The sequence below is a fragment of the Ambystoma mexicanum genome, chromosome 3p (genome assembly GCF_040938575.1).
Source record: "Ambystoma mexicanum isolate Mex_15411 chromosome 3p, UKY_AmexF1_1, whole genome shotgun sequence".
NCBI lineage: Eukaryota > Metazoa > Chordata > Amphibia > Caudata > Ambystomatidae > Ambystoma > Ambystoma mexicanum.
The window spans coordinates 505,207,822-505,216,542 of NC_090925.1; positions in this window are offsets into that span (position 1 = coordinate 505,207,822).

Here is an 8,721-nt window from a genome sequence, read left to right on the forward strand (position 1 = left end):
TGCCCAACAGATGCCGAAAATGTTAGAAAAAGTTTGGGTAAATGACAGAATTTCAAAAATTGCTCAGCACTACATCCAGAATTGTATGATTTGCTTACAACATAATGTGGGAAAGGGGACAGCAACGCTGAGGGGAAGTTTTGGCCCACCCTCTGTCCCATTTGAAGTAATTCACTTTGATTTCATTGAAATGGAGCGATGCAATAATTTAAAATATGTATTGGTAGTCATTTGTGCCTTTAGTTAGTGGGTTGAGGCTTTCCCTGTTAAAGATGCTATAGCCATGACCACTGCGAAAACCATGTTAAAGGAGTACTTTCCCCGGTTCCGTTTGCCGAGAGTTATCTGGTCAGACAATGGTCCACACTTTGTCGCCACTGTAATCCTATAGATATGTACAGCGTTAGGAATTGTCAAACGGTTCCATTCGGCCCGACATCCTCAGAGCGCCGGACTAGTAGAAAGACACAACGGTATCATCAAGAACAAGCTCGCTAAGATGTGTGCCGGCAGCAAACTAAAATGGCCGGACGCCTTACCGATCGTGTTACTAGCTATGCGTACAACCCCTCAAACTAAGACTGTGCTCTCTCCATTTGAGGTGGTAATGGGGAGACCTGCCAATATCTGGAATATTCCAAAATGTCGAAATTTGAGAAATATTGAAAATGTACTACTTTCAGATTATTGTAGCCAATTGACTAAAAACTTGTATTTGATTTACCACAAGGTACGAGAGGCCTTACCTGTGCGTTAGGAAGGCCCGGGCCACAGCATACGACCGGGGAGCTGGGTGCTCATTAAATCATTTGTGCGCACCTCCTGCCTCACTGGCGTGGGCCATTCCAGGTCATGTTGGTCACCCAGACAGCGGTGCGGGTAGCTGGCCGAAAGAATTGGATCCACGCGTCACACATCAAGAAACTTCCTCACTATGTGCCACACGTTACAGAAGAAGCAGAGCCCCTCACTGATACTGCAACTGATGATCCCAAAGCAGTAAGCAGCACTGAGAGTGTGTCGGAGAATATCTCTAAGCCCGAGAGGCTTGGGGAAGCTGCCACTTTGTTTTCACACTCTCCACACATTTTTCACCCGGAAATGGCTGTTTCAAATTCAGCCTCTTCATCTGTCCCTGATACGTTGCTTCCAACGGGAAGTGACGACACATTTTTTCCGGATCAATCAGTACCAGGATCAGCCAGATATCACTTGCGTCCGAGAAAATAGAAATACGGCACGGTTCTGCTGTGCATCTGATAGACATACGGCACGGTTCGGCTGTGCATTCAAGGAAGGAAAAGGGTCACCGAGGGCTTGCTTTTGCCCAAATTTCAGAAAGGGTATTCTATTGGCTAGGGTTTTGGAAGGACACAGAAATCACCCGACCGGGGGGTCGCCAGCAACGAAATTGGGGTTTCCGTTTGAAGTACTGCATATGGCTCAGTACTATGAGAATCGTGTCAATAATGAAAAAGATAGGATTGAAAAACGGAAAGGTGATTTAAAAACAAAGGTGCAATGCCTGCTACCGCCGCCGCTCGTATTGGACTTGTAAATAAGGGGGTGACCAACCGGGACAATGGACAAAATGCCTGGGCCCCGAAAACGTATTGCTGTATTTTTGTAATAATATTTGGTTTTATAATAGTCACTGTTGTAGACCTTTGGTATTTAGAAGAAGCTTATCCTTTAGAGTTTTCGCTACCGACTAAAAATGTACCCACTGTCCATACACCTTTTATGCATTTGCATACTTTGTCCCCTAGAGATTCCCAGCACAGACAAAGGTATCATAATAATACACTGTTACTTATCATGAACGCTACGCATGCCATTTTTAATAGGTCCAATTGCTGGGTCTGTTCACATTTACCGCAACGCGGGGATAAGGGGCTAGGTTGGTATATTCATCCTTTACCGTTGACAACTGCTTCTCTTAGAGCACTGTTCTTTGGCCGATGGAATGATAGCGTCTCAGGGAACTTTGATGGCACCAATTTGAATAGTTTTGAGTAACGTGTTTTGACTCCCCTGGGATGCTCCCTTTTTGCAAATAGGAGTAAGCGGAATGTTGCTTCTATTAGGCCTTCTGATAGACTGTCTCGTCCCTTTCAATCTTTGATTTCCTTTAAAATGGCTCCAATAGGCAATAAGGATGCCATGCCTCCTTCTTACACTGTTAACCATAGCCCCGATTCAGCTTCTTTCTGCATACAGAGGAATGGCACTCGGTCAATGGGAGTTTTTAAAGGTTGTGCCAACGTTGCAAATTTGACTGGGGAAGACAGACCTTTGTATGTAGGCGAACCTGTCTATTTTGTTTGCGGTAATGTAGCGTTTCCATGGTTGCCCAGGGATTGGCAGGGAACCTGTTATTTAGGGATCCTGTTACGTGGGGTGTTCATAGCAAGTACTATAGAAATTTCAAAAGCTCGTCCACGACGGGACGAGAATGGTGACACCCCAGCACAAGTTTTGGGAGATATAGCGAAATCAATTGTGCCATTTTGGGGGCAGATAGCAAATTCAGAGGATATCAGGAGACTAGCGAGAGTACTGGAGAGAACCATCAACTGGACCACGGATATACTCTACAATATGACATTAGAGCAGAAAGCAATAAGATTAGTAGCACTCCAAAATCGAATGGCATTAGATGTCATTTTAGCTGAGTGTGGTGGAGTATGCAAATTAATGGGGTCCGCTTGCTGTGTTTTCGTACCGGATTCCTCCCCAACTATCTTCAAGGCAATACAGAATCTGCACGTCCTTAGTTCCGAAGTGCATGTTCCCGAGGGAAATTGGGATCTTGGCGCTTGGTTCTGGGACTTCTTGCAATCTTGGGTTGGAAGGTTCTTTTGGTCTAATTAACTATTTTAGGAATTCTGTTGTTCCTTTGTTGCTGTATTCAGTGTCTGCCTGGTATGTGTTCGATGCTAGGGGGATGTTGCGCACAAGCAATAGATTCGATAGGACAGAAGGTGTCTGCCTCAAATAAGACTTCCAAAGAATATGTGTTAAAAGATATATTAGTAAAAGACTTAATGGCAATAGATATTTCAGATAGTGATTTAGGGTACATGGATACTGATGCATGGAATTATTCGCAAGGAGACCCAAAGGAGTTTTTAGCACTTGGCATAGGCCAAAAGGAGGGTTTGTCGGAATAGAAAGTATATCGTGCCTCCTATTGTGGAAAAAATATTTAATATTGGCCTACGCCAAGATGCTCGAAAGTCGCGAAATCTGTGTTGTAAGGTCCTGACCTTTAATCCATGTAGGTCGCCATTTTAGGGCAAACCGCCATTTTAGGATTTATGTGGAAAAGTCACCCTGTGAGCTAAAATGGTGGACGATGCCATTGCAAAATACAACATGGCCGTCTTGACCTCTGTATGTCGCTAATGTGTAATCTGCCTGCAGGCTACTTGTTGAGGTCATGAACTGAGACCTCGTCCTACGTTGACCTATGTGTAAAAGGACTACTCGCGCAATGAAACCAATCCACGAGTATATATTATGATAATGTATTTACATATTGAACAAAGAACATCTGTTTTACTACATTGTATTAATGTTTAAGAAGACCTGCAATGCGAAACTTTAGAATACACAGTTAATGCATATGCTTATTGTTACATGTAATAAAAACAAACCAGTTAGATGCGGTTATTTGGGATTCGGCAACAAACCCTAGAATTGGTGATGTATAAAGTGGAATATTAACCCGAAGTGGGGCTGGACATAGTCTCTCACGGAACACACTGAACCACGCTGGAGTTCGTTGTGTTGTACTGAGGGCCGATATCTATCTGACTTTGCACTGTTTCTGTAGTTGAATTCAGTAGAGAATAAAGTACTTTGTATGTTCCTTTGTAACCCGTGTTCGGTGTATTTCCTTTTGGGGTACTCAGCCTCGATATTTTGTTTCTGTTTTCACAAGAGGAGTCTTCTGATTCCTCCTTCCTCCCAGGATTTGATGAGTAAACCCCCACTCTCCTAGCTGGGCAGAGGTTTTCAGGATGCCCTTAGTGGGCCTACTCTCATGGAGTTCCCCACTAAATTTTACAGTACTTGGGAACCCATACACAGATGCCGCCCATCCATTCCTCGGAGGTGCTGATCTGTGAGCCCCATATTCCTCATTGGATTGAAGTCTGCCATCCCTGTGGCCCTTGGCTCATGTGCGCCGGTGGACATGGGGTTGGCAGAGTCCAGGGATTGGAAGAGATGAAGGCCTCTGGTACTAGGGTTCCTGAGATTATGCTCAGGTGTTTCCCTTTTCCAGCAAACCTCATCTCTCTCAGCCCCTGCTCCCTGTTGCCATGCAAGAACCTGAGCTTTCTGTTCCTCTATCAAGGCCTTGCTAGTTTCTATCAATTGCTCTTGCATAGCTACCTGTCTGTGGAGCCTGTCATTTTTCTCACAGAGAGCCTCATTGTCTCTCTGTGCTTCCTGTGTCGTTTGAGAGTACTGGGCCAATTTTTGCTGCTGGAGGGTGACCTCCTGAGTCCTGTCAATACTGGCCTGGTCCTTCCTTGCTAGAGCATCTTCCACCCTCCTGGTGTGCTCTAACAATTTTTCATGGTCTTTTTGGAGGTCACCCAGTCAGTGAAGGGCCAGGTGATTTTCTTCTATCTTCTCTTTTAAATAACAGACTTCCTGGCCTAAGGTGTCACGTTCCTGAGCAAGAGAATGCCTCTGTGCAGCCAGGTCGTCCCTCTGTCTTTGGAGGGCACCAGCTTTCTAGCGCTCTTCATCAAAATCTGCCTGGGTGTCCAGGTCTTTTAGAATTCATTATTCTCTTCTTTTTCTTGGTCTAGGCTGTTTGTCAGGGTGACTACCTGCTCTGCGCATGCTCTATTAAAATGTATTTGCTGTTACAGCTTTTTCTGGCTCTGCAGTAGAGAGTCCAAACTTTCTTGGTACTCCTTCTGCAAGGCCAGCATTCTGGTATCCTGTTCTACCTTCTCCTGCTGCAGGATACCCATATCTTCTTCTGTTCTGGTTAGATATTGCCTAATTTCATTTTCTGATTCATGGCTCCTCTGCAGCCTTTGCTCAGCAGAGTCCAGATCAGTTTGGGCTTTTTCTAATGCTTGCAGTTGCTTGTTTGCCAGATCTTGGCCCTTGGCATATTTGTCCTGTATTGCTCCAATATGGAGGTACAGATATGCCGCTATTTTGGCAATCTTGCTTTAGGGGCCATATACAGTTCACTCAGGGCCACATGTAATGGACCCTGATCTTGTCATGTGTCTAATCCTGTTGCAGTGGTCTGTTCTGTGACTGCCTGTAACCACACATTCTGATCCTGTTCTGTCCATTCACCCCTTACAAATAATGTATGCAGTAGGTGTTCTTTAGCCATATTGATTTCTACCAAGGTCGCCATTCCGGAAATATTAATTTCCTTCCTGACTTACAGGAGTTTATTTTATTTTTGCAAAACAGACCAATTTCTTAGAGCGTTGCTATTGAGGGGTGTTTTTCACAGTGTAGCACAGCGTGGTAGCCCAACAGGGTTTATGTACCCCGTTAGTTAGCACACTGTATTAGACTGTCACAAATGGCATATCTAATTCAGAAATCCTGGCGCACGAACCCCCAATCTTGTAAGTGATTTCAACCCGGCACTCCATCTAAGTCGATGCCTAGCGTGTGATGCACAGCTGGAACCCTTAATTATTTATTTATGCCTATAAATTCTTTTATTTCTGAATGATGTACCCTCTATCACGCCCCTCTCTTTGAATACCCCCCGGTCACACTGAACCAGGAAGCAGGCTGTTTTGCAAAATTAAAAATATTTATTTTATGGATTTGCACAATATATATATCACACTACTTTAATGGTTATACAATGATCACCAATGGGGTGATGTCACAATAAATCTCTTTAATCACACGGAGTAATGATAGGAAAAATAATGCAACATAGAAATAATACTTTTGTGTGGGTTCAATCAAAATGCCATGTGATCACTCTTTCCCCCTGCACACAACTCAATCCTCTTTTCTCTTAATTCCAACCATTTGATTTAACTGCACAAGTTTAAGCTTCCAGTGTAATTAAATGACAGCTTTCATACATGTGGCCGACGGCACTGCGCCCATATTTTACAGATTTTCACAGACAAGCACACTTTTTAATGTGGATATTCTTATGATGAATTCTGCTTCTCCTGACATTGTGTGCTTTTGTGGATTCCTTAAATAAGGTGATGGGTAACACCCAGCAAGGATGTTGGATATTTCCTGATGTTTTGAACCATTATTTTGCAATTTCAGCAACCAAGGAAAATAGGATTTCAGATCACCTTTGGGTTTCCTTGCAATAAAGCAGTGCCTTTCATGAAGTTTCCATGTGCACTCTGTGGGCATCCCAATGACAGGTTTCAGCAGTGTGGTCTCCTGTTCCACCACTGACACATGCAATGTAGATTGGCAGCCAACTTTTTGGTTTCACAGTGCAATTTTCATAGGTTTAGCGCGCATAGGGCTTCTTGCGGCCATTTTGCTGGCTCTGGTGCCACCAGCACACAGTGATGTCGCAGGGCAGAGCTAGTGGGTCAGTACATCCCACAATTTTCAGAAAATTGCGTTTAGTTCATGCGTTTCAAGTAGGAATGGGTGAAAAGTCAATTGTGTAATAATCTTACATATTAAAAACATTGTTCGTAGTATAGTATTGATAAGCAATATCATGGACCATTGCATGAGGCAGAGAGAATATTGATAATTTATTTGCATCGCGCTCATACACAGGACACTGTCGGACACCTGGGCGGCTACACTGGATATAGTGTCAGCTGACATGCTGGAAGTGGTCCTTATAGGAGCAGCTGCCTGCTCACGAAGATAATACACCCACCCCCTCGATAATGGTTTTACTAGATCTCCGAGCAGCCTAAACCTGGTAGGACACACCCTGCCACTGGACAGACTTTATCAGAATTTGACCATTGATGGAGTGGCCCTTAAATGGCTAAGCTCCTTCTTCTGTGAGTACATTAGTTTGGTGGGAATGGGAGAGTTTGGAGGAAAAACAATGTTTTGACAGTAGGGTTCCCAAAGGTTTGCCCTTTTATGAATGCTAATCAATAGCTGCATCTACCCTCTAACATGGCTTATTCACAAGTTCTCTGGACTGTTCTGCCTCTGCGCTGATGACAAAACAAATATCATTTAACCCTACAAAACTGACTGATTCCTAAGAGTATATCGCCAATTGCCTCACAGCAGTTCAGGAGTGGCTGTCTGATTATAAACTGTTCCTGAATAGCAAGCCAGAAATCATCATCATCCAACCTCCCTCACACCACTGGCCACCTTTCGTAGGTCCATGCCCCCAACAACAGAGACAGATAAGAGCATAGGCATTCTGTTTGATGACTTTATGTCCTTATCACTGCAAAGAGAGGAAACGGTGAAGAAAGGCTCCTATTCATTGCGATTCAGCAGATCTACCCATATCTGATAATGGTGGAAAAGGTGGAGCTTTCCAGAACTCTGATTCTATCCAAGCTAGATAATTGCAATAGTGTTTATGTGGGACTCAAGTGTAAATTCATCAGCTTAGACTAGTACAAAACAGGGGAGCAACACTAGCACTGGAGCATTTGAAATTCTGCCACCGCCTGCCAGAAAGCAGTGCAATGATTACCCATTTAATTCTCTATCCAGTATGAAAGTCTTCTGCCTGACCCACCACAACCTATACAATACATTTGAGCTCTTCTTAACCCGCCCTTCAGAAACGTTGGGCTTATAGATGACAACCTACTGATCTTAGCCAAGATCAAAAGATTCCAACATGAGGACAAACGTTTTGCTTTCAGTGCCTCCAGAAGCTTGAAAATCTTTCAAAACGTTGAGGTTGTAAACTATCTACCATACATTAAAGCACACCCTAAAAATGCAAAATTGTTCAAATGTACCGTTTCTCTAAATGTTTAATTTATCAGTCCCTCTTTGAGACAAACCTGCATTGCAGACACCCCAAGAAAACTTAAAAACCTTCCTCCACCCAAGACTGTCCCAGAATATTAGGAGTATTGGGTACTACATCTAATCAAATTTATGTATGGTTGAGCATTTGTTTTACCAGTGATTACTTTTGTAATGTACTTGTCATTCTTATCCTGCCATTGATGTACTATTTTAATTTCTCTGCTTGGTTATCCAGGAAACGGTGACTTTGCTTAGTTCATGACCATTGGACATCATTACGCCCCTTTACACTCGTCCTCTATATGACCCTTACTACAGCCCCTTCCTTGACCTATTTCCTTCATGTGCTTTGAAAGGCGTGTACTTGTGTGCATTACAAACATCAATTCAATAAAATAAAAATAAGTGTAGAACCATGCTTCTGAATGGATATGGGATCGATGATTGGTAACAGGTCTGTTGTATCCAATCACACTGTTCTCTACCTGGGATAATAGCCATTTTTATTCCACAAAATCAGGGCCTGTCACACTTTTGTCCTTCTCTCAGGCTGACAGGTTAACCATCTTTGTGACTCGAACAACATTCACATGGGAGATGTCAGACTTCTTGTTTAGGTGTGGTTGATCCCACTTTTGACACTGTTTGTCCTGGTGCCATGTAGGATCAATAAGGGGACACAGATGTCAGGGTTGTAAAAGAATACATATTTATTACACCAGTGGGTGAACTAATGAAAACATAACTCAACAACCTTGGGTTTGA